This window comes from Pinus tabuliformis, chromosome 5_1 (assembly GCF_031772625.1).
Source record: "Pinus tabuliformis cultivar Carrire ecotype Pingquan chromosome 5_1, CPIR1, whole genome shotgun sequence".
Lineage (NCBI taxonomy): Eukaryota > Viridiplantae > Streptophyta > Pinopsida > Pinales > Pinaceae > Pinus > Pinus tabuliformis.
The window spans coordinates 800,511,195-800,517,713 of NC_142305.1; the positions used below are offsets into that span (position 1 = coordinate 800,511,195).

The 6,519-nt window shown below is 35.4% G+C and overlaps 1 non-coding gene across 1 annotated transcript; it reads right to left on the bottom strand.

Moving 5' to 3' along the window:
* Positions 1-3,904: 3,904 nt before the first annotated feature.
* Positions 3,905-3,976, bottom strand: TRNAI-UAU (transfer RNA isoleucine (anticodon UAU)). The gene has a single exon. It is a non-coding gene; the product is annotated as a tRNA-Ile (tRNA).
* Between the last annotated feature and the right edge of the window lie 2,543 nt (positions 3,977-6,519).

Below are 6,519 nucleotides of genomic sequence, written 5' to 3' on the forward strand. Positions count from 1 at the left end.
CATGTGTGCGCAATATGAAGGCAGAAGTGGCCAAGATTTAGTTTGAGCTCAACTTGAAACTTACATATTTAGAGTTGAATTCATAGCCTTCACCTCCACCAGAGTTCAGAGAACAACGCGAAGTAGCTGTGAAGGATGGTGTCGTAATAGCGGATGTCGCGGTGGTGGATTGCACACACTCTTCGAGCAATCCATGGAGGTAGTCACGGGTCTGCAAGAAGATCCTAACCTGCAAAGATTAAACACAAAGGCCCAGGTATGGCAACAACGGTATGATGAAGCGAGAGCGATGGTGTGCACCGTCGCTATAGCACAAAGATTAGCCAAGCTACACGAGGCAAAACAATTGCTTGAACAGGTGGAAGCAGCACAGAGGAATGAGGTTATCCTCAAGGCCAGATTTGGGCCTTGGATGGATGAGGCCTATGTTCTCTCCACCAACATTGAGGAGAAGTTGGAAAGCCTATAGAAAATGTAGCACAAGATCAAGGAAGACAGTGCAAGACCAAAAATAGAGCAACTAGTGGAGCAGATCAAATAGGCATCCACGCAGATCACAGCTAAGGTAGCAGTAACACAAGTAGAGTTTGGAGGTCTCCACAGAAAGATCTCCACGTCGGCAAAGTGACTTGGGGGCGAGTCATGATATTTGTGTTGGTGGCCTATTGGGATAGGGTCCCCTAGGGTCAATTTTGGGGCAAAAGCCCAAGTTTTGGGGCAAAAAGCCCAAGTTTTATTTTAAAGAATGTAAAGAGTCCACAAGTTGTGGTTGCAGAGTGCGTAGATAGTAAACTGTCATAAAGAGGTTTACCCTTATTTTATGTAAGTTGTGTCAGCTTTTGTAGATCCACCGATGGCCCGCGAACCATGGGATTGTATAAGTAGGAGAGTCTTAGAGAGTCTAAGGCATAATGGAAGTGATGATGAAGATAAATGTAATGGGTCAGTAGACATAAAAGCGAAGAAGACCTAGAGTAGAAGAGAAGCTCTACAGCTGTGTGCGAAGAGGCTTAAAGTAGAGTCCACAACTAAGTGCGCTGACCCCTATAGCTCAGTGCGGAGGGAAGTCTTGAATCTGTAAGTAGAACTGAAGTATTAATAAAGAGATTATTCCAGAAATTCCTGTGTTTATATATTTCCTTCTATTACGAATGAATGTGCTATTATGTTATGATGAGTTTATTAATTAATATTGTATTGATGCGCGACTTTACATAATTTATATTGTCATATGAACGGAAGTAATAATAACTGTTTAAGCAAATAATATCTTGTTGCATGTTGATGTTATGGAACACTCCAATCGATCTAGGTAAATACAGGATTAGGAGTAATCAAAAAGGTGCGTAAGTTGTTGGTTCACATGTTTATGGTTCGTGAAAGATAGTCGTGAATAATCACGGAGGTATAGAAGCTCATTAAGGGAAGTTATATCAATAAGTCGGAAAGGCTTAACGCCTTGCACAAAGGCATGTTTAGGGCATAAAATGACAATACACTAATCTCTTAGCGCAAAAACTTGGTTTTTGCATCCCCCCATACTGCTTTTGGGTGAGACTTCAGTCCGTGCTCCGTGGATTGATGCCAAAATAACCAATAGTGTAGGGAATTGTTTGGAAAAACTAACTCTAAACCTCGGCCAGGACCCACTAAGCCAACAACCCTGTTGGTGCCATTCGTTCTTATAAGGATAAATGAGACCTACTTGCGTAGTTCACGACTTACTTGCCCACTTCAAGGTGAATGATTTCTCTCATAGAAACTCGAAGTGGGTTGTGTGCAATGCAGTCCAGAGAAAATGGGAACAAATTGTGATGCAGATTATTGGTTAAATGCAATTTTTTTATGCACGCTTAAATTTGTGAGACGGTGGTGGACAACCATGGAAATGTACATGCACAATTGTTGCTGGTAGAAAAAAGCAATGGAAAGATTTGAACGACAATGGTGGATAGAAATAAATTAACAACTGTGCTAAGAAGATTTTGGATATAAAAACCTTTTGGCTACCAACTTTTACCAACTTTGGATAAAATAAGTTGTCCGAACATTTATGCATTAGGATAAGCTTAGCTTACAATAAAAAGTGGATTTTTTTCGTCAAAGAATTTGTTTAAAAATTTCGTGGATGAAATTAACAATATAAAACTTTGGTTAAATAATAATAATAATAATAATAATAAGTCAACTAATGAATTAATTCACCATCAACATCTAGCCATGGCTATAGTCTTGGTAAAGGAACGGACTAATAAAACCTGAGAATGAGACATTTTACTCGCAAGCATGTACATTTAATGCGATCTTTACATTGGTTGGTCAAAGCTCTAAGAATCTCAATACCTAAGTTTTTAATGCTTTGAACTAGCTTCCATTTAGGAATGAAGGTAGCTACAGCATGTTTGGACACCAAACTAAGTAATATTAAGTTAATCACTATAATTAAAATTCAGGGGAATACCGAAACGTTGCTACTTTTATTGCATAGAGAAATTAATTATTTAAAACAATAGAATGAATCTATCTGAATGAAGGATTGTATATAATTGAATGGTATTTCACCTTAATTATTTATTATTTACATTAGTTAATGGCAAAGGTTAACTATCAATAAATAACCGACTCATAGTTGTCTTAATTATTTAAAACAACAGAATGAATCTATCTGATTGAAGGATTGTATATAGTTGAATGGTATTTCACCTTAATTATTTATTAGTTACATTAGTTAATGGCAAAGGTTAACTATCAATAAATAACCTACTCATAGTTGTCTTAGTAGTAATCTGAGGTACCTAACAAACTCCAAAATAAAGTAGTATAATTCAAACTTCTAAAATTAGTTGATCATATTTCTATGTTGATTTACTCCTCAATAGTTTTGTAGCTCCATAGTAGTGGGCTAGTTAGTTCTTTAATACATCTATCGATTAATTTCACAACGTTAATTCAAATTCCCACCCATTGTTTCATTCGCCATCCTATTATACATGACGTAACTGATGTTGATCCCCATGATACATTCAAAGGTTGTTAGAACTGCTGTTAAAAGATGGAAATTATTCACAAGTCATATCGACCTGTAACAAATTGAATTATGAATCCAATAGTATCCAGAACACCAATACTATCTAGTAGCTTACTACATCAACTACATAGATATACATTTTTCCGTGCTTGAGTTTGATTGTAAGAACATCCCCTCATCGATTTTTAAAGCTTAAAATCATAAACCATTAAAGAACACTCGCATACCGATAAATGAAAATAAAGCCTGGAAAATAGGTTTCAATGGTTTCTAGTTGTCACTGAGTGATAACAATTGTAGTCATCCTAGTACCACTTGAAACTAGGTTGTCATTATATCATAACCTACTCTTGCAAGTTCATGGATAAAATTACTTGTTATGTTTTATCTATGGTGCTAGAGAGTTGTATACACTACAACACAAAGGGGGTTTTAAGACAATATTTGGGTAAATTGTATTAACTTGAGACAAAAGAAAACTTGTCTATTGCCTTAAATATTGTCTTGAAGTGGGTGTTTCAAATTAAATTGTCTTAAAATATTGTCTCTATAAAGACAATATATAACATAAGAATTTTTGTCTCTCTAGAGACAATTTCATTTTTGTCTCTCCAAAGACAATTTCATTTTTATCTCTCTAGAGACAATAGTTAGAATTAAAGACATATTGTCTTTAAAAAGACAATGCTTTTGATCTTAACTATTGTCTCTCGAGAGACAATAAAAAATTACATTCAAAGATAATACATGATCACTTTTGTCTCTTTAGAGACAATATAAAATAATGAATCTAGAAAAATATCTCACCATTGAAATAAACCAATATTAAAAGTATTTAATTAAAAATAAACTACAATATCATTGATTAATTCATATTAGGACACAGTGGAATCGAACCACCAACGTCCTGCTTATAAAGCAGGTGCTCTACCATTGAGCTAGAACCCTTTAAAGAATTATGTGAGAATTATGGTAGTCCTTGAAATTGCATATATAGGCATTGATTTTAAAACTAGCAGTTGCACCAAGAAGTGCAAAGGAATGCTGATAAAAGTGGGAATGTGAAATTGCATATATAGGCATTGATTTTAAAACTAGCAATTGCACTGAGAGGTGCAAAGGAACGCCGATAGAAGTGGAAATGTGGAAGCCAACAAGCAAGTGAAATATATGGAAAGTGAAATTACATAAAATTCAAAGACACCATATCAATCCATTTTACCCCACCTTGCTTGCCCAATAAAAGTTTTGGAGTACCTATTCCAGCATTTTATAGGCTACTTGAAAAGAAAAAAAGAAAAGACACAGAAGCCACTGTGACCTGCAGCTAGAAATTTATCAACAATTGCAATCTTCTTGGAAGGCAGTAGGTCAATATTACTCCAAGCTTGAACTTTTCTTTTTTAAAACTTGGCTATTATCCATCTCCAACAACCAAATGCTGAAAAACTACAACTGAAACACTATTTACTGAAGGACCTGCCCAAATAAGAAATAGTCTCCCCAAGATTTATAAGCTTTCATTTATGATTCAGCCAAGTTGGGGAATGATTCAACCAAGTAGGGGATTCATCTTGGCCAAAACGAAACCTTGATTTTTCCTTTCTAACAACTACTCTTGCTTCTTTTGCAAAAATGTCCTAGTAAAAATTATTACCTTCCATAAACTGTTGAATCAACGAATGTGTTAAATTTGAGCCATCTGCAAAGTGGAAATTTGGGTATATTACAATACATATCCTGAAATTTGATATCATATGGATAACTTACGTAAGGGAAATAATGAAAATATTTTACAAGTGATGTTTCTGACGTTGAATGTCAATTCTCCAACACCTTTATTAGAGGTAATAATACTTCGATATTTTCTCCAAAGAATATCTAAAATTCAAATAATGAGGTGGAGATTGAAAGTTACCTTTAAAATGGCATTCATCACTCATTCTAGCGACTAAAATGGTCTATATATCAATGCATGTTTTGTACATAGTAAAAGTGGCTAGCTTTTAGGAGCTCTTTTGGGTGGACAAGTTCTTGAACTAGCTTAGTGATCTTACAAGGGTGTGAAGGGCTTGACCTAGCACTCAATCCATTCCCTGCATTCCATCAACATCTAGGACCATTTTGTGATCTTTCTTCAAGCAAGTATCCAATCTTGCAAAATCTAAATACCTTCCTAAGATTGTATCTAGATACAACAAATCTTGTTGCTCTTTTCTTTTGTGTTTGACAAAGAGAAGAAAAGAATAAAAAATTAGAAGAAACTATATTCTATAATGGTAATTGTGTCCTCCATCTCCAGGTAACAAGATACTACGAATAAAAGAGAATAGTGGCGAATGAAACTAGATCACAGTGGTGCTTGCCAACACCAAGGATAGCACTACCGAGCAAATACAAGTTTACATTACCCGTGTCTTCTCAAAACGACTGGTTGGGATTTGGGGATGCTAATAGAGGTCTCTAACAACATCTCACTAAACAGAATCCAGATGCAACAATCATGCAAAAAACAAGTAAAACAAAATAGTTCAACATGCTCAAACTTATATGTATTACTGGTAGTGAAGTAGCATCTCAATTTAAACGTACCATCCCTTTAACAAGCTCCATTTGACCCCTCCTGAACGTATTCTCCAACAGCCACTACAGGTTCACAAAAGAAATGAAGATACCATAAGGGAGAAAATATATTGCTCCTCACCAAATCATTAACACACAAGCTAAAATCAACAATACAATTTTGCATAATTAACTTCTTGTATTCTTCTGAAGTGAACACCATTCAATTAGAGATTTTTACCTCGGCGCAAAATACATGAACCCACTGGCCATCAGTAGTCCTCTTAAAACCACCACTCAAACCACCACATAGAGCACAGTTCATACCAAAACCAGGCATACCACGGCTAGCTACATTTGGACGCTTCATCCCTTGGAGTTGGTATTTCTAGTTTAAAGCTTCACATGGCTGACAATACCATCCTCCAAAAGAATTCCTTAAAATACCATAGTAATATTCGTAAAATAGTACCTACAATATAACGTTGACATGAAAATTTTAAGATACCCACTATAATCCAATGTAACAATACTGCAGTAAATAGAGAGATAAAAAAAAAAAATAGAGGAAGGAATAGCTAGATTACCCAGTAGTAATTGTAAACACAAATCGTGTTTGATCGAGTAGATTCTGGAAATCTAGAAATATCGCACAAAACAAATTCTTCTCTTGGTGAGATAGATGACACCTGGTAACAATCAAAATGCCTTTCCAATGGAACTTTTGCAACAAGGGGCTAGAACATTGTCTCTTTAGCCCACAACATTGTCTGAGAAGAAGAGCTTGGGCATCCAGCAATAATTTTCTCTTTATACAATCAGAGAAATATTACAGGACAACTAAATGTATGAAAATCAAGATGAAGAATCATGTGCTAAGCAAGTTCTCTAATAAAAAAATTTAACAGAGTTAAAACTGCCATTCACTG